At 44.3% G+C, this 20,769-nt stretch overlaps 2 long non-coding RNA genes across 2 annotated transcripts in view; one reads left to right on the top strand and one right to left on the bottom strand.

Moving 5' to 3' along the window:
- Positions 1-5,698, bottom strand: part of LOC134935591 (uncharacterized) — a 34,501-nt gene extending 28,803 nt beyond the window's left edge. The window contains exon 1 of the long non-coding RNA XR_010180274.1: positions 5,501-5,698. This is a non-coding gene — a long non-coding RNA (uncharacterized LOC134935591). The remainder of the gene's footprint in view (positions 1-5,500) is intronic.
- Positions 5,699-6,029: 331 nt separating this feature from the next.
- Positions 6,030-20,769, top strand: part of LOC134935590 (uncharacterized) — a 44,385-nt gene continuing 29,645 nt past the window's right edge. The window contains exon 1 of the long non-coding RNA XR_010180273.1: positions 6,030-6,139. This is a non-coding gene — a long non-coding RNA (uncharacterized LOC134935590). The remainder of the gene's footprint in view (positions 6,140-20,769) is intronic.

Raw genomic sequence — 20,769 nt, 5'->3', positions numbered from 1 at the left:
ACCCCTACTTATTACAGCTTGACAAAGGCACACACGGCTTGACACCTGTTGTCCGCATTTCTGTTGAAATACTTCCACACCAAAGAGCTGATTTTTTTTGTATTTTCACCAGGCATGTCAATGGCCATATTCCTCCCATGGACAACAGGTGTCTCCCCGGGTGCCTGACTTAAACAAACCACCTCACCATCAGAATCCTCCTGGTCAATTTCCTCCCCAGCGCCAGCAACACCCATATCCTCCTCATCCTGGTGTACTTCAACACTGACATCTTCAATCTGACTATCAGGAACTGGACTGCGGGTGCTCCTTCCAGCACTTGCAGGGGGCGTGCAAATGGTGGAAGGCGCATGCTCTTCACGTCCAGTGTTGGGAAGGTCAGGCATCGCAACCGACACAATTGGACTCTCCTTGTGGATTTGGGATTTCGAAGAACGCACAGTTCTTTGCTGTGCTTTTGCCAGCTTGAGTCGTTTCATTTTTCTAGCGAGAGGCTGAGTGCTTCCATCCTCATGTGAAGCTGAACCACTAGCCATGAACATAGGCCAGGGCCTCAGCCGTTCCTTGCCACTCCGTGTGGTAAATGGCATATTGGCAAGTTTACGCTTCTCCTCCCACAATTTTATTTTAGATTTTGGAATCCTTTTTTTACTGATATTTGGTGTTTTGGATTTTACATGCTCTGTACTAAGACATTGGGCATCGGCCTTGGCAGACGACGTTGATGGCATTTCATCGTCTCGGCCATGACTAGTGGCAGCAGCTTCAGCACGAGGTGGAAGTGGATCTTGATCTTTCCCTATTTTTGGAACCTCAACATTTTTGTTCTCCATATTTTAATAGGCACAACTAAAAGGCACCTCAGGTAAACAATGGAGATGGATGGATACTGGTATACTTATGGATGGACGAGCGACTGCCGACACAGAGGTAGCTACAGCCGTGGACTACCGTACTGTGTCTGCTGCTAATATAGACTGGATGATAATGAGATGAAATTAATATATATATATATATAATATCACTAGTAATGCAGCCGGACAGGTATATATATTTATTATGTAATGACGGACCTGCTGGACACTGTCAGCTCAGCACCGCAGACTGCTACATGAAGCTACTATAACTATAGTAGTATGTATCAAGAAGAAAGAAAAAAAAAACCACGGGTAGGTGGTATACAATTATGGATGGACGAGCGACTGCCGACACAGAGGTAGCTACAGCCGTGGACTACTGTACTGTGTCTGCTGCTAATATAGACTGGATGATAATGAGATGAAATTAATATATATATATATATAATATCACTAGTACTGCAGCCGGACAGATATATATATTTATTATGTAATGACTGATGACGGACCTGCTGGACACTGTCAGCTCAGCACCGCAGACTGCTACAGTAAGCTACTATAGTAGTATGTATCAAGAAGAAAGAAAAAAAAAAAACCACGGGTAGGTGGTATACAATTATGGATGGACGAGCGACTGCCGACACAGAGGTAGCTACAGCCGTGGACTACCGTACTGTGTCTGCTGCTAATATAGACTGGATGATAATGAGATGAAATTAATATATATATATATAATATCACTAGTACTGCAGCCGGACAGGTATATATATTTATTATGTAATGACGGACCTGCTGGACACTGTCAGCTCAGCACCGCAGACTGCTACATGAAGCTACTATAGTAGTATGTATCAAGAAGAAAGAAAAAAAAAACCACGGGTAGGTGGTATACAATTATGGATGGACGAGCGACTGCCGACACAGAGGTAGCTACAGCCGTGGACTACCGTACTGTGTCTGCTGCTAATATAGACTGGATGATAATGAGATGAAATTAATATATATATATATAATATCTCTAGTACTGCAGCCGGACAGGTATATATATTTATTATGTAATGACGGACCTGCTGGACACTGTCAGCTCAGCACCGCAGACTGCTACATGAAGCTACTATAGTAGTATGTATCAAGAAGAAAGAAAAGAAAAAAAACCACGGGTAGGTGGTATACAATTATGGATGGACGAGTGACTCGGTGCCGACACAGAGGTAGCTACAGCCGTGGACTACCGTACTGTGTCTGCTGCTAATATAGACTGGATGATAATGAGATGAAATTAATATATATATATATAATATCACTAGTACTGCAGCCGGACAGGTATATATATTTATTATGTAATGACTGATGACGGACCTGCTGGACACTGTCAGCTCAGCACCGCAGACTGCTACAGTAAGCTACTATAGTAGTATGTATCAAGAAGAAAGAAAAAAAAAAAACCACGGGTAGGTGGTATACAATTATGGATGGACGAGCGACTGCCGACACAGAGGTAGCTACAGCCGTGGACTACCGTACTGTGTCTGCTGCTAATATAGACTGGATGATAATGAGATGAAATTAATATATATATATATAATATCACTAGTACTGCAGCCGGACAGGTATATATATTTATTATGTAATGACGGACCTGCTGGACACTGTCAGCTCAGCACCGCAGACTGCTACATGAAGCTACTATAGTAGTATGTATCAAGAAGAAAGAAAAAAAAAACCATGGGTAGGTGGTATACAATTATGGATGGACGAGCGACTGCCGACACAGAGGTAGCTACAGCCGTGGACTACCGTACTGTGTCTGCTGCTAATATAGACTGGATGATAATGAGATGAAATTAATATATATATATATAATATCTCTAGTACTGCAGCCGGACAGGTATATATATTTATTATGTAATGACGGACCTGCTGGACACTGTCAGCTCAGCACCGCAGACTGCTACATGAAGCTACTATAGTAGTATGTATCAAGAAGAAAGAAAAGAAAAAAAACCACGGGTAGGTGGTATACAATTATGGATGGACGAGTGACTCAGTGCCGACACAGAGGTAGCTACAGCCGTGGACTACCGTACTGTGTCTGCTGCTAATATAGACTGGATGACAATGAGATGAAATTAATATATATATATATAATATCACTAGTACTGCAGCCGGACAGGTATATATATTTATTATGTAATGACTGATGACGGACCTGCTGGACACTGTCAGCTCAGCACCGCAGACTGCTACAGTAAGCTACTATAGTAGTATGTATCAAGAAGAAAGAAAAAAAAAAAACCACGGGTAGGTGGTATACAATTATGGATGGACGAGCGACTGCCGACACAGAGGTATCTACAGCCGTGGACTACCGTACTGTGTCTGCTGCTAATATAGACTGGATGATAATGAGATGAAATTAATATATATATATATATATATATATATAATATCACTAGTACTGCAGCCGGACAGGTATATATATTTATTATGTAATGACTGATGACGGACCTGCTGGACACTGTCAGCTCAGCACCGCAGACTGCTACAGTAAGCTACTATAGTAGTATGTATCAAGAAGAAAGAAAAAAAAAACACGGGTAGGTGGTATACAATTATGGATGGACGAGCGACTGCCGACACAGAGGTAGCTACAGCCGTGGACTACCGTACTGTGTCTGCTGCTAATATAGACTGGATGATAATGAGATGAAATTAATATATATATATATATATAATATCACTAGTACTGCAGCCGGACAGGTATATATATTTATTATGTAATGACTGATGACGGACCTGCTGGACACTGTCAGCTCAGCACCGCAGACTGCTACAGTAAGCTACTATAGTATGTATCAAGAAGAAAGAAAAAAAAAAAAAACACGGGTAGGTGGTATATTACAATTATATATATATACAATTATATATATATATATTAAACTGGTGGTGATTAATTAAACTGGTGGTCAGGTCACTGGTCACACTATCAGCAACTTGCAAGTAGTACTCCTAAGCAGACAATCACAATATACTGGTGGTCAGTGTGGTCATAATGGCAGTGTGGCACTCTGGCAGCAAAAGTGTGCACTGTACGTTAAAATATGTACTCCTGCTCTCAGACTCTAACTGCTCCCCACTGTCTCCCCCACAAGTCAGATATACACAGTCACACTATCACTTCAGCAAGTAGTAGTACTCCTAATGCTCCCCAAAATTACTAAATACTGTGTCTCTCTCTACTCTAGTCTCTTCTCTATGGCCCTCATTCCGAGTTGTTCGCTCGTTCTTTTTCATCGCATCGCAGTGAAAATCCGCTTAGTACGCATGCGCAAAGTTCGCACTGCGACTGCGCCAAGTAACTTTACTATGAAGAAAGTATTTTTACTCACGGCTTTTTCTTCGCTCCGGCGATCGTAATGTGATTGACAGGAAATGGGTGTTACTGGGCGGAAACACGGCGTTTCAGGGGCGTGTGGCTGAAAACGCTACCGTTTCCGGAAAAAACGCAGGAGTGGCCGGGGAAACGGTGGGAGTGCCTGGGCGAACGCTGGGTGTGTTTGTGACGTCAACCAGGAACGACAAGCACTGAAATGATCGCACAGGCAGAGTAAGTCTGGAGCTACTCTGAAACTGCTAAGTAGTTAGTAATCGCAATATTGCGAATACATCGGTCGCAATTTTAAGAAGCTAAGATTCACTCCCAGTAGGCGGCGGCTTAGCGTGTGTAACTCTGCTAAATTCGCCTTGCGACCGATCAACTCGGAATGAGGGCCTATAAACGGAGAGGACGCCAGCCACGTCCTCTCCCTATCAATCTCAATGCACGTGTGAAAATGGCGGCAACGCGCGGCTCCTTATATAGAATCCGAGTCTCGCGAGAATACGACAGCGGGATAATGACGTTCGGGCGCGCTCGGGTTAACCGAGCAAGGCGGGAGGATCCGAGTCGCTCGGACCCGTGAGAAAAAAGCTGAAGTTCGGGCGGGTTCGGATTCCGAGGAACCGAACCCGCTCATCTCTAGTTTTAATGTCCCTAGTTCAAAGATTTAACTAATTTCTTCTTTTGCCAAATCCCTTTTAATCACATCTGCTTATAATCACAACATGTGGAAAGAAAAGGTTAATTGAGGGTGATGGGAGAGAGGGCATACCCTGCCTATACATTCTATAAGATATTAACAATCATATCAAGGTTTCTTTTTCAACCAGAATCCTCCACTTCACCCAGGATAGTGCTCCCTTTATATGTAAATCACCCAATATGGTAGATGGGGGACGCAACTCACTCTTATTGCTGACAGAGGTCAACACATAAAGCTATCTTTAACATGCATTCCCCACGCACAAGAATGTTGTTAGTATCACCCACATAATGGTATCTTTAGTGTGATTGTCAGGGTAATATCTGTTTTTACACTGAATACAATCAAATCCAATCAAACCCGGAAGGTAGTAAACAAATGATTTATTTAAAAAAAAAAAAAAAAAAATCAAAACAATAGGCATACCAAAAAACAGGTGAAATTAGCACAAAAATATATAGAATTAAAAAAAAGTCCAAAATATACAGTATAAGGTTCCACAATCAATGTTGCAAGCAGAAAAGAAGGGGTTGCATTACATCAAAGTTCAGTATAGCATACCTTTAAAAGAATTAGAGAAACTACTGTTCACACTCCTCTGTAAATGTGTTTCAGTCACAACTGACCTTTATCAAGACATGTCTGGTCTTACCATGACTTGACTGGTTATATTACTGTCTATGTCACCTTTCTCCTCTATTTGCAAGTTCAGCAAAGGTTCCACACTCTGCCAATAATGGTGAGTGACTAAATTTTAGATATGCACACTCGCGTTTTGGTTTTAGTTTTGCCAAAATCAGACTCAGTGTCTTGGTTTTGTTTTTTTGTTTTTGGCATAAGTGTTTTGGTTTGGATTCAGATTTGGTTTGGGATTTTTTCCAAATTTAAAAAAACGCCTAAAATCATGTACTTTAGACCTATTTTTTGTTCCTAAAGTATTATTTCCAGTTAATTTTTAGCCAATATTGGCTATAGGCTGTAGTGAGCTGGCTGGCTAATCGAAGTGACAGAGCAGTGGCACAAACACACAGCAGTTTAAAAGAAAATAGAACACCAATGAAATATTGTGACATAACACTGGCAGACAGGATAACAGTTTTATAAACTATATGACCCCATAGAAAGAATGTTTTTCATTAATCAAGAACTGCAGTAAATCAGAGGAACGAAAATGATGGTGGGATATATAGTTGAAGACAGGTAAAGTATTGCTTGATTGATTGATTGATTGATTGATTAATTAATTCTGATTGATTACTTTTCACTGATTAATTCTGATTTTTTAATTAATACTGATTAAAAAATAAAAAGATGTGGAACAAATTATAAAAAAAAACAAGATTCCTAATTTCAGATTTGACTTCTAAGTTCTAATGCAAAGTGGTCCATTTGGCAAATCACAGGCCTCAGGAGTCAGGACAATACAAGAGATTCAAATGGCTTGCAAGAAAATGAAGGTTGTCAACAAGCTCTCAAAAAATACACTGTAATATGATTATTATTATAAATCATTATACGCTGCCAGACAAGCACACACAAGAGAGATAAAAAGAAGAAATTACCTGGCACCTATTAGTAGCTAAATACCTGCTGTTTTTCAATGGGTATACTGAACCGTGTACGAAAAAAAGAAAACTCACAAAGAATGTGAAAAGCGCTGGAATAAAACAGAAGTTTCTATTGCATAAAAATTTATTTATTTTAAACAGTTTAAATACAGTATACACATATAATCATGTGAAAAAACATCACTGGCTGGTAGAATTCAAATCACAAATCTTACTGCCATCCACCACCAATTTTTCCTAGCAACAGAAAAAGGGGGGGAGGAGAGGAGTGGCAACTTTGAGAGTGATAAATTGCACGGTGATGAAGTAACAACCAACCAGCTCCTAATGGTCATGTTACAGTCTGTGTTTGAAAAATGACAGTTAGGAGCTGATTGGTTGGTACTTTTCTCTCTGCAATTTATCACTCTGCAAGGCTTGATAAATCTGGGCCAATGTTTTATTTACCATTGTGAAATACTATTTCGATTTGAGGTGCCCCTGCAGAATGCTGTGAAAGAGGCCACCGCACAATTTTCTAACTGATTTGTGAAGAGGTGCTGCCACCGACGGGGAACTCCGGAGAGGTGAGTATTGAAAAAATGGGTGCAAGGTGTGTGGTGTGGGCTCCCTGGATTTAGAGGCCCGTGTGCACCGCACACCTTGCACCCATTATAGATATGCCACTGGCAGCACCAGTACTGGGTTGCTCCTGCTCTTCTATTGACTGATCCATGATTGGTTCCTCCTCTCCCTTCATACTCCCTCCCGCCCCCTACAGTCGGCCAATGACCATCGCCTCTCCACTTCCCTGATCACTGCTTCCCATGCTCGAGTTCAAGACTATGCCCGTGCTGCACCCCTTCAGTGGAATTCTCTCCCCCACTCCATTAGACTCTCACCGACCTTGCAAAGCTTCAAATGGGCACTAAAAACGCACCTATTCATCAAAGCATACCCTCCCGATGCATAACCTTGTCCTGAGGCTGCTCCTCCATCCCGCTGCTTCATGCCTGAAACATCTCGGCTTTGCTTACATACTGCCATCAGGCTACCTCCCGCTTGCTTGCACCTCATGTCATCTGTCTGTCTCCCCTTCCCACCAGATTGTTAGCTCTTCAGAGCAGGGCCCTCTTTCCTCTTGTTGTCAAAGCCCTTTTCTCGACACATTTCACTCGCAGCTCTCTCCTACTCAGTAATCATATTTACCAGTTTTTTCTCCTGCTGGTCAAGGTTCATCTCCATCTATGGCCACCAGCCCCAAGTAGTATGATGGTTACTCCCTCGCTACTTACATCTAAGCTGTATTATGTTTTGAGAATTGTGTCGCTCTTTGTTACGTGTACTCTATTTTTGTTATTTATTTACTGTATTGCTAAGTTTTGTCTCCCTGTACTGTCCTTTGGCTCTCATTCCGAGTTGTTCGCTCGCTAGCTGCTTTTAGCAGCATTGCACACGCTAAGCCGCCGCCCTCTGGGAGTGTATCTTAGCATAGCAGAATTGCGAACGAAAGATTAGCAGAATTGCGAATAGAAATTTCTTAGCAGTTTCTGAGTAGCTCGACACTTACTCTGCCACTGCGATCAGTTCAGTCAGTTTTGTTCCTGGTTTGACGTCACAAACACACCCAGCATTCGCCCAGGCACTCCCCCGTTTCTCCAGCCACTCCCGCGTTTTTCCCAGAAACGGCAGTGTTTTTTCACACAAACCCATAAAACGTCCAGTTTCCGCCCAGAAACACCCACTTCCTGTCAATCACACTTCGATCACCAGAACGAAGAAAATTCCTCGTAATGCCGTGAGTAAAATACCTAACTTTTGAGTAAAATAACTAAGCGCATGCGCTCTGCGAACATTGCGCATGCGCAGTAAGCGACTAATCGCAATATAGCGAAATTGGGCAACGAGCGAACAACTCGGAATGAGGGCCTTTGTACGGTGCTGCGAAACACTTGTGGCGCCTTAGAAATAAAATGTAATAATAATAATGATAATTGGTTTTATTTTTTAAAACCAGGACAGGAATAAATCTACTGTGAACTTAACTACCACAACACCAAGTGAACATACAATGATATAGGGAAGGTAGGGATGACTGTAAAATTTACCATGCAATTCTGTTAAAAGACAGGAGGATTTAGTTGTCACAAGCAAATATATATATATATATATATATATATATATATATATATTTATTTTCCCCTTGTGATTTGGAGTGCAGATGATGGGGAGATCATGCACCCTGTAACACAACCCTAATACATATGCTGTGTCACACTTAATAATGACACACTATGCAATTTATTTAATTTGATTATCAAAAAACCAGGAAGACAGGCTAATTGTTACATTTTTGAATAGCAGTACCAAGAGCTCTTCATTGAAAGAAATAATTATTTTTTAGTACAGATAGTGGGTATGTAACAGGCACCAAGCAACACAACCCTACTAAACACTTGTACTGAACATAACACACACTTTTTTGATTAATAGACAATATTGTTACGTTAAATTAGAAAAGACTACAGTTTAAAAAAAAACTGGAAAAAAATAATTCTTTTTAAAAAAACAGTCAAAATATAGCTTCTTGGGGTTACAGGGCAGACTTATACCCCTTTTCCACTAGCATTTAAGACACGAGTAAATGCGCAGGGGCGTGCATTTACCCGTGTTTTTTCCTAGTGGAAAAGGGTCCCCCTGCAAATTCCCAGATCAAGTGATTCGGGAATCCTACCCGGGTAGCTTGCCAGGTTGAACACGTGTTCAACCCGGTAAGCTGTGTAGTGTGAACGGGAGCCCACAGTGAATGGAAGGGCGGCGCTGGGAGAACAGATGGGTGATCTCCTAGCGCCGCCCCTGCCGCGTCAGCAGCAGCGTCACCAACAGCGTCACCAACCCGGCAATATGCAGGGTTGTGAGCGCTGTGTGAAAGGGGGATGTAGCACGGGTCGCAGCCGTGTGAGGCTCCCGGCTGCGACCCGTGCTACAGAGGTGGAAAAGGGGTAATAGTGAACTATATTTGGACAGATAATCTGAAATCAACACGGTTTCTGCTCAGGCCCATACAAAAGTGATAAAAAATATTGCAGAATAATTTCCTTTAGGAAAAATAAGAAAAGTGCAGGTTCACTTTAAGAAACATCAGCCTCTTAGAACCCTTGAAGAAGAATCTGAGGGCCTCTGAGTCCAGGGAGCCCACATCACACACCCTGCACCCATTTTTTCAATACTCACCTCTCCGGAGTCCCCCGTCGGTGGCAGCACCTCTTCACAAATCAGTTAGATAATTGTGCGGCGGCCTCTTTCACAGTATTCTTGAAGAAGTCTAAAGGACGAAACGTGTTGGTCATTTCATCTGTGACACCCTGTTAAATAACATAAGATTCTCCTATGAACTATTTCTATCTTGATTCTTGATTTTTATCTTTGTTTTTTAAAGTCAATTTTTTGTGAACTATATATTATTATCTGCTATAGACTCTGTTTAAAATAAACATCCCTCGTTAAATTTTATATTGATTATTCATATTCCTTTTATAGATCCTGTGAGGTATCTGTACACTTTGATCTTTTTTCTTTTTTTAAATTCAAAAGTTTTTATTGAAAAGATTTTTTCATATACAATACAGAAAAAGAAAACAAACTAAAAACCCTCCCCAGCAACTGGCATATAATACAATGATAGCATTGCATTTGGTAGTCTAAAGAAAAATGTATAGATGATGAAGGCAAACAAATAAATAACTATGGCCCTCATTCCGAGTTTTTTGCTCACTGCTAATTCTAGCAGAATTGCTAATAGGCTAAAATCCGGCAGTTCTGCACATGCATATGCACAGCAGGGCGCACGTGCTAAGCAAATTTACACAAATTTACTGGCTGTTTTCAGGGAGTGTGCTAAAAAACGCAGGCGTGCCAGGTAAAAACGCCAATGGCCCTCATTCTGAGTTGTTCGCTCACTTGCTACTTTTAGCAGAAATGCAAACACAAAGCCGCTGCCCTCTGGGAGTGTACCTTTTTTTCTTTGCGTCATGTGCTGTTTGGGGAGTGTTTTTTGGAAGGGCCATCCTGCGTGACACTGCAGTGCCACTCCTAGATGGGCCAGGTGTTTGTGTCGGCCACTAGGGTCGCTTATCTTACTCACACAGCTACCTCATTGCGCCTCTTTTTTTCTTTGCGTCATGTGCTGTTTGGGGAGTGTTTTTTGGAAGGGCCATCCTGCGTGACACTGCAGTGCCACTCCAAGATGGGCCAGGTGTTTGTGTCGGCCACTAGGGTCGCTTAGCTTAGTCATCCAGCGACCTCGGTGCAAATTTTAGGACTAAAAATAATATTGTGAGGTGTGAGGTATTCAGAATAGACTGAAAATGAGTGGAAATTATGGTTTTTGAGGTTAATAATACTTTGGGATCAAAATGACCCCCAAATTCTATGATTTAAGCTGTTTTTTATGGTTTTTTTGAAAAAAACACCCGAATCCAAAACACACCCGAATCCGACAAAAAAAATTCGGTGAGGTTTTGCCAAAACACGGTCGAACCCAAAACACGGCCGCGGAACCGAACCCAAAACCAAAACACAAAACCCGAAAAATTTCAAGTGCACATCTCTAATTTAGATAGATAAATATATAGAAAGTATAAAACGGTTAAGATAACAGGGGGAACATTATAAAAAACATTTGATTTCAAAATCAAGGTTAATCCCTCCAGGTTTTAATGTCCCTAGTTCAAAGATTTAACTAATTTCTTCTTTTGCCAAATCCCTTTTAATCACATCTGCTTATAATCACACCATGTGGAAAGAAAAGGTTAATGGAGGGTGATGGGAGAGAGGGCATACCCTGCCTATGCATTCTATAAGATATTAACAATCATATCAAGGTTTCTTTTTCAACCAGAATCCTCCACTTCACCCAGGATAGTGCTCCCTTTATATGAAAATCACCCAATATGGTAGATGGGGGACGCAACTCACTCTTATTGCTGACAGAGGTCAACACATAAAGCTATCTTTAACATGCATTCCCCACGCACAAGAATGTTGTTAGTATCACCCACATAATGGTATCTTTAGTGTGATTGTCAGGGTAATATCTGTTTTTACACTGAATACAATCAAATCCAATCAAACCCGGAAGGTAGTAAACAAATGATTTATTAAAAAAAAAAAATCAAAACAATAGGCATACCAAAAAACAGGTGAAATTAGCACAAAAATATATAGAATAAAAAAAAGTCCAAAATATACAGTATAAGGTTCCACAATCAATGTTGCAAAGCAGAAAAGAAGGGGTTGCATTACATCAAAGTTCAGTATAGCATACCTCAAAAGAATTAGAAAAACTACTGTTCACACTCCTCTGTAAATGTGTTTCAGTCACAACTGACCTTTATCAAGACATGTCTGGTCTTACCATGACGTGACTGGTTATATTACTGTCTATGTCACATTTCTCCTCTATTTGCAAGTTCAGCAAAGGTTCCACACTCTGCCAATAATGGTGAGTGACTAAATTTGCTACTTTTAGCAGAAATGCAAACACAAAGCCGCTGCCCTCTGGGAGTGTATCTTAGCATAGCAGAATTGCTAACGAAAGATAAGCAATTGCTAACGAAAGATTAGCAATTCTGCTAATATTAGCAGAATTGCTAACGAAAGCAATTTCCTTGCAGTTTCTGAGTAGCTCCAGACCTACTCCTAGATTGCGATCACCTCAGTCCGTTTAGTTCCTGGTTTGACGTCACAAACACGCCCAGCGTCCGACCAGCCACTCCTCCATTTCTCCAGCCACTCCTGTGTTTTTACCTGGCACGCCTGCATTTTTTAGCACACTCCCTGAAAACGGCCAGTTTCCTCCCAGAAACACCCACTTCCTGTTAATCAGCAGAGCGATTGAAAAGCTTTGTTCGCCTCTGAGTAAAATAGCATAGTTTTGTGTAAATTTGCTTAGCAAGTGCGCCCTGCTGTGCCTACGCATGCGCAGAACTGCCGGATTTTAGCCTATTAGCAATTCTGCTAACATTAGCAGTGAGCAAACTACTCGGAATGACCACCTATATGTGGAATATTGTGGTATCCTGTGTGGTTCTTGTGTCAAGATACATATTAAAGTGCATTAGTATAGTAGAGTCAACGGATCAGAATCATATCAACTGACAGTTTAGTTAAGCAGCATCATGCGACCAAAAACATTCAGTCAGGGACACATCTACCGGTGTATATACGGTGAGTTCAACCACCTTTCCCAGATGCAATAGTATTTTGTTTCAGCACGTCTACTCATATATACATACTTTTCGTGTTTGACAACCTTGTTAGTAAGAGATATCCAGGCCGCAGTACAAGGACCGCTAGCGGACATCCACAGTCTGGCTATACAGACCTTGGCCAGCATACAGAGGTTGGCAATATACCGTTGCATATTTCTGTCAATAGCATCATCATCAAAAGCCGCTAGCAAACATATAGCAGGTGTGCAAGCGTCCGAGGGTATCCCCGTGGAAACCAGAACGCGAATAATCTCGACCCAGAATAAATTAAACACAGGGCAGGACCATAAAAGGTGCCAGAACGTGCCCTCCAACGAGTCACATTTAGGGCATTTAGAATCCCCCCTATCCCCCATCTGAAGCAAGCGCATAGGTGTAATGTATACTATGTGCAGTCTGAATAATTGAATCTGTTGAAATCTCGCTGAAGTGGACGAAATACGAGGGCCAGTCAGGGCAGCATCCCAGGCGTCCTGAGACAAGGGCCCCAGGTCCGCCGCCCATTGTGAATGAAGGCGTGGCATGTCAGTCACATGGTGTGAAGCGAGCAGGTTAGAGTATAACTGGGATGTAAGATGGGAGCCATCCAGGGACAGCAGCATTAGCCTAACAGGGGACTGTTGTAGCTGGATCGGATTGTCAGGGAATTGGGCAGATCAGGCATTCCGCAGCTGTAAGTAGCGGTAAAAGTAAGTATGGGGAATCAGATAATCCGACTGTAGTTGTGAGAATGATTTAAACACATTCCCTTAGTATAACTGCCCAATAACATAAATACCCCACCTACCCCATACTTCACGGAGCTTAAGACCCCTTAGTTCCTTAAACCCAATGGTACCATCAAATGGGGCATTCGGGTCCCATCCCTCACTCAAAAGCAGAATCTCAGCTTGCTTCCAAATCATCACAGCCTGCTTAAATATTGGTAAGCCAATTAAGTTATTATTGACCGATAACAAGCAGTGCAATGGAGTGAGCCCAGGAGCCAATGCAGATACCACCAGAGAGGGAAGATCTGACCCAGCCTCGTCTCTAAGCCAGTCATAAATATGTGTCAGTTGTGTGGCCCAATAGTAAAGTCTAAAACATGGCACTGCCATACCACCAGAGTCTATCCCGAGTAAGGGTGTCCAGTTTGATTTGCACTCTCTTACTAGACCATATTATAGAGGAGATGCAACTGTCCATGTGCTTAAATACCCCTTGAGGGATATATATCGGGGAATGCTGTAATATATATAACAACTTAGGTTGGGCCGTCATTTTAATGAGATTAATTCTCCCGGTGACAGTCAGCGGGAGCATGCCCCAGACCGCTATCCGAGATTTCAAGTAATCCAATTGGGGTTGAACATTAAGCGTTACATACCGAGAAGGGTCGTTAGATATCCATATTCCCAAGTACTTAAAGACATCCACCCTCTGAAGCGGCAGGGATATTCTAGGAGTCTCCGGACACTGACCCCTGAGCGGCATTATACAGGATTTGTCCCAGTTTATCAGAAGGCCCGAGTACACACCAAAGTCATTAATTATAGTAAGGATTATAGGCATGGTGACGGGATAGTTGGAAACAAAAAGCAATATGTCTTCTGCATACAAAGCTATCTTGACTTCTCTGTGGCCAATTTTAAAACCGGGTATAGTCGCAGTGTGCCTAATGAGACACGCCAATAGCTCCACCACCAGTGCGAATAGAGTAGGGGATAGGGGGCAGCCCTGCCTAGTTCCCCTCTGCAACGGAAAAGAAGAGGAGATAAAGCCGTTAACCGATACCCTAGCCCTAGGGTTCGAGTACATCAATTTAACCCATTTAATAAAACCAGGACCTATCCCAAATTTCTCCATGGTCCCCCAAAGGAACTTCCACTCCACCGAGTCAAACGCTTTAGCAGCGTCCAATGAAACTATAATCGAGGAGTGGTCATCCCCATGGGGGACCTGCAGATGAGTAAACAATCTCCTAAGATTGATCAGAGTAGATTTCCCAGGCATGAACCCGGTCTGATCACCATGAATCAACTGGGCAATAACTGAGTTAAGTCTAATCGCTAGTATTTTAGCTAGGATTTTGACATCGGTAGGCAGCAGAGATATGGACCGATATGTCTCCATTCTAGTAGGGTCCCTTTTAGGCTTCAACAGAACAATAATCAGTGCCTCAGACATAGACTCCGGTACCACCCCCTCCCTAAACATCCCTTCATAGAGAACCAGCAATCTAGGCGCGCAAAATTCCCCGTGCTTCTTATAGAATTCTACAGGTATGCCATCCAGCCCCGGCGCTTTACCGCCAGGGAATGGCTTTATGGCCCTTTCCACCTCAGCCAGAGAGATCAGGGAATCAAGAAAATCGCGTGCATCAGGGGTCAGTGTCGGCAGAGGGACAGCAGCAAGATACGACAGAAGGTCCTCATCCGTGCACGGCAACCTAGTGCTATATAAATGATTATAGTAGTCAAGAAATTGATTGGCTATATCGGGGGTATGGTCGTACACCGTGTCGTCACAGCCTATAAGACGAACCACAGTATTAGACGGTTGCTCAGTACGCGCCAGTCTGGTCAAGAAGCCACCGGGTCTGTCGCCTATTGCATAAAGTGAATGCTTAGTAAAGAGTATTCTATACTTAGCTTTGTCAGTCAAGCAGTCAGTCCATTACCTCTGTGCCCGCAACCAAGCTTCCTTGGAAGAAGACAAGTTATCGGTCAGGTAAGCAAGCTCCAGGGCCCTACAAGAAGTCTCCAGAGCAGCCTCTCTCTCCCTATACGATTTTTTTAGAGTCGATACTGCCCATATAAGAGTACCCCGTAGGTGGGACTTAAATGAATCCCAAAGTACAGATAAAGGAGCAGTACCCTCATTAAACTCCATGAATTCCGCCCATTGTTCCTCTAGCGCCCCATCAGTACCCAGCCTGGTAAGCCAGAAAGGATTTAACTTCCAAAATACCTGACCTCGCATCCCTCCCATATCTAGGACTAGGGAAACCGGGGAGTGGTCAGAGATCCCCGTTTTCATATTGCACCAAGCGGACTCGCGGTAGCAGTTCAGGAGAAACCAGAGCAAGGTCTATCCTAGAAAAAGCAGAGTATGTAAATGAGAAACAAGAATATTGTTTAATACCAGGGTTTCTATGATGCCATACGTCAACTAACCCCATGCCCTCCACCAATGCCCTAAAGGAACCACTGCCTTGGCCGGGAGGCATCCCAGCAGTGGTGTCACAAGGCGGGTGCGGGGGGTGCGGCCCGCACCCGGGTGTGACGCCTGGAGGAGGGTGACACCAAATGTCAGCTCCTCCGCACTGAAAGGGAAACTAGGTTCTGCAGTGAGAAAGTCTCCTACAGCACCCGGCTCCTGTCACAGAAGAGGAGCCGACAGCGGACGGAGACTGGCTCTGGGGGAAGCCCAGCATCTCCGGAGATGCTGGGCACGCCCCCAGAGTGACGATTCCGGGATCCCCGTGAAGCCACGCCCCCTAAGTACACGACCACGCCCCCTTTTTGCCGCGATCGCGGCTGGAGATTAGGGGTGCGCATCGGGTGTCACCACACCCGGTGACGCCTCTGCATCCCAGCAGCCGTAAGTCTGTCCAGGGTCAGATTTAGGGTGTTGTTATAGTCCCCCAGGCTAATGACGGGAGCATCAGGGAAAATAGCAAGAAACTCAGCAGCTTTTTTAAGGACTTCTGGGGAATACGGGGGTGGTATATAAAGTGCTATTAGTACAAGAGATACGGAGTGAATCTGGCACTTAATAAAAACTGACCTACCCAAGGTGTCAATCTGCACCTGCTCTATCGTGAACGGAATATGTTTCCTGACCAAGATGGAGACCCCCAGAGAAGAGGAGGTATGGGTTGAGTGGTAAGTCCAACCCACCCACGGTTTTTTCAACGACAGAACTCTAGCCCCTTCTAGGTGGGTCTCCATCAGACAGACGATGTCTGCCCCAAGCTGCTTGAGCTGTCTAAGGACCAACGTCCTTTTAACCTTGTCATTGAGGCCACGTACGTTCCAGGAGAGAAATGTAATTAAATTAGTTGTCATAGTACCGTAGTGTGTCGTAGAACCGAGACTCCGCTAGCCCACACATCAACCAGCATGTACCATATTGCACTCCCAATGTCACAGAAATACACACTTCCCACACACCACAATGCAGTTGAAGAAAAAAAAAACACATCTCAACAGTTGCAAAACAATCCTGGAATCTACTCCCCCAGTTACCGCCCCAAACCTGGACAAACCTTTACTCCCAAATCCCACCCCGCCCCCTCCCTGTATACCACCCCGAACATTGGCCTACTTGGATCCCTACAACAAAAACTAACCCCCACCCCCCTTTTACCAGAAAAAACGTACTAAAACCCTAAATACCCAATGACAATAACAAACTGGCGGGCAAAAAATACAGTGGCGACTAGACATGTCGCAGCGCCCTCCATAGATTTAAGGCATCCCCCTACTGTAATAAACCTCAAAAACATTTTATATAACATAACACCGCGGCGTGAAACACAAGCCACAAAATGCCCCAGACCCCGAGACCCCCCTTTAAAGGAACCTATACAGTACCCAACCGACTAAGCAGACCCCCTTACTACCCTTACCCAACCACCAGCCAGCAAAGGAACATACTATAGAGCCTGCCCAGAGCCCTTGAACATAGTAGTTACACAAAGTGAAAACAGGTGGCCAACTTTCAATATGTTCCCCACAGCACCTCTAGAATAGCAGGGGGAAAAAAAAGTTTTTTTTATTTTTAAAGCCAAGATGTAAAAGAGAGCGTCCACAGCAGAAGGATAGCCACACATCCTCAATCCGCAGCCATAGCCCGTCTCGCTGGCCTTGCAGTGTCCAGTCACATGGAGGCCTCCCTAGGAGTGGAAAAGAATTTTGCCTCTCCATCCACCACAATTCGTAGCTTAGAAGGGAATAACATAGCATAAGATATGTTCAGCTCACGAAGACGCCTCTTGACAGGAGTAAATTGGGCCCTATTCTTTTGGACCTCCACCGCAAAATCAGGGAATACGGACACACGGGAGCCATTCCACAGTAGCGGGCCTTTAGTACGATTCAGTCGCAAGACAGCATCCCTGTCACGGTAATTAAGGAGCTTAGCTATCAAGGTACGAGGAGGCGCCCCAGGTGGGAGAGGGCGGAAGGGGACCCTATGACCTCTTTCCACGGTAAAAAAGGGCGAGAAGGATTCCATCCCGTAGCAGTCAGTGAGCCATTTTTCCACAAATTTCTCAGGAGACTGGCCCTCCTCGCGTTCCGGGAGACCCACAAAGCGCACATTACATCTCCTCAGACGCCCCTCCATAACCAGCAGTTTATGTTGTTCATCCGTCAATTGGGCAGTAATAGTAGTGACCTTGGCCCCCAGCGGCTTCACTGAGTCCTCAAGATTGGACGTATGGGCCTCCACCTCACCCACACGTTCCCGGACCCTCTGGAGGTCATGATGTATAATAGACAGGTCAGATTAAACCTGACCAATTTTATCAGCCAGCCTAGCCTCACTAGCCGCTACAGCCTCCAGGACCTTCTGTAGCACAGCATCAGGAGAAGCGTCAGAGGCAGCAGAGGCGGCAGAGCCATGTGGAGATTTAGGCGGAGGAGAGGAGTCACGGTCAGGGGTCACCTCTTTACGGTTAGGATTAGACGACCTGGAGTACTTCTCCAGCTTAGCAGCAGCCGACTGCTGCGGTTTCACCATTATGCTGCAGTACAAGGAGAGACACCCAGGCAGAAGGCAGTAGTATAGAATAAAATAGCGGAGATATTGTGCAGGATATAAATCAGACCAAGCACTGGTCAAAGAGAAGCAGGTGCCCACACTTCCAGGCCACACATGCACTGTAGGGGTAAAATGGTGGCGTTTCCCACCTCTGTATTCCTCACACTGCAATCACTGTAGGGTATGGGATCATAGGCATCCGCAGGCTCCAGCAGATATTGGCAGCAGAACAGTCCTCAGACAAACAGGGAGCCACAGGGGCCAGAGCAGGCTGTAATAGGGCTCAGACAGGCTTATTCCCCACCGCGCAGAAGCCACTCGTCTCCCCCAGCAGGGCGGGCATATATGAAGTAATGGCGGCAGGTCTGGGGCTCAGGAGAACAAGTGGAGCAGGAATCCTGCAGCAGGGCACGGGCGCATAGCGGTCCTTACCCCTCCGAGCTGTTGTCCGTGTCTCCGTCTTCTGCTACGCCCGTCGCCATCCTGCTCGCGGGTCACAGCTTCAGCTGCAGTCTCTCCCATCAGTGATGGCGCCGGCATCTTCCCGCGCGCCAAGCCCCTCAGCACACTCCGGGTCCTTACGATCACGGCGGCCAGAGTTCCCAGCCCAGAACAGGAGAACCAAGATCAGGGCAAGTTCCCCCACACCACGGATGCCTCACAGGGCGCAGGAAGGACACCAGGATAGGAGATTCAGGATAGTTGGGAGTGGGACGGAGAGCGCTGATCAACGTCTGCTACTCCATGTCCGTGAAGCCACGCCCCTGCACACTTTGATCTTTTTAATCATGACACCACTGGTCCCTTAAACCCTTATCCCCAATCACCACATGCTCTTTTTTACAGTAATTTACCACTACTGTTTACTTAGGGGATAGCTGATGCCGATGAAATTTGGGAGTGTCTGTAAAATAGATTAATAATAAAGTAGAACTGTTAGATACAGTGCATCTGGAAAGTATTCACGGACCTTCACTTTTTCCACATTTTTTTATGTTACAACAATATTCCAAAATTTCCCTTAAAATTCTACACACAATACCCTATAATGGCCCTCATTCCGAGTTGTTCGCTCGCAAGCTGCTTTTAGCAGCATTGCACACGCTAAGCCGCCGCCTACTGGGAGTGAATCTTAGCATCTTAAAATTGCGAACGAAAGATTCGCAATATTGCGATAAGACATCTCTGTGCAGTTTCTGAGTAACTCGAGACTTACTCGGCATCTGCGATCAGTTCAGTGCTTGTTGTTCCTGGTTTGACGTCACAAACACACCCAGCGTTCGTCCAGACACTCCTCCGTTTCTCCAGCCACTCCCGCGTTTTTCCCAGAAACTGTAGCGTTTTTGCCCACACGCCCATAAAACGGCCTGTTTCCGCCCAGAAACACCCACTTCCTGTCAATCACACTCCGATCGCCTGAACGAAGAAAAAGCCGTGAGTAAAAAACCTAACTGTATAGCAAATTTACTTGGCGCAGTCGCAGTGCGAACATTGCGCATGCGCACTAAGCGGAAAATCGCTGCGATGCGAAGAAATTTACCGAGCGAACAACTCGGAATGACCCCCAATGACAATGTGAAAAAAGTTTTTTTTTGAGAATTTTGCAAATTTATTAAAAATAAATGACCTAAGAAATCATATGTACATAAGTATTCATAGCTTCTGCTCAATACTTTGTTGATGCACCTTTGGCAGCAGTTACAGTCTCAAGTCTTTTTAAATATGATGCCACAAGTGTGGCACACGTATCTTTGGGCAGTTCGCCCATTACTCTTTGCAACACCTCTCAAGCTCCATCAGTTTGGATGGGAAGCTTCGGTGCACAGCCATTTTCAGATCTCTCCAGAGATGTTCAATCGGATTCAAGTCAGGGCTCTGGCTGGGCCACTCAAGGACATTCACAGCGTTGTCCTGAAGCTACTCCTTTGATATCTTGGCTGTGTGCTTAGGGCCGTTATCCTGCTGAAAGATGAACCGCCGCCCCAGTCTGTGATCAAGAGCGCTCTGGAGCAGGTTTTCCTCCAGGATGTCTCTGTACATTGCTGCATTCATTGTCCCCTCTATCTTGACTAGTCTCCATAGGCAAACACAGGGTTTCTGGTTGCCTGGAAACCCCTCTCCCTCTCTGCATGTTTCTCAAATTATGACAATAATAGCAATAGTATATAATACGATTACTAGAGCTGCTGCCACATCATGCAGGTTAAGGAACAGAGCGGAGCTACTGCACACGCCCAGTGGTAGCAACTTCTTCTACCAA

Source organism: Pseudophryne corroboree, chromosome 6 (genome assembly GCF_028390025.1).
Source record: "Pseudophryne corroboree isolate aPseCor3 chromosome 6, aPseCor3.hap2, whole genome shotgun sequence".
Taxonomy (NCBI): domain Eukaryota; kingdom Metazoa; phylum Chordata; class Amphibia; order Anura; family Myobatrachidae; genus Pseudophryne; species Pseudophryne corroboree.
Note: the sequence above shows the minus strand (reverse complement) of the source record. Positions and strands in the feature narration are given on the sequence as shown.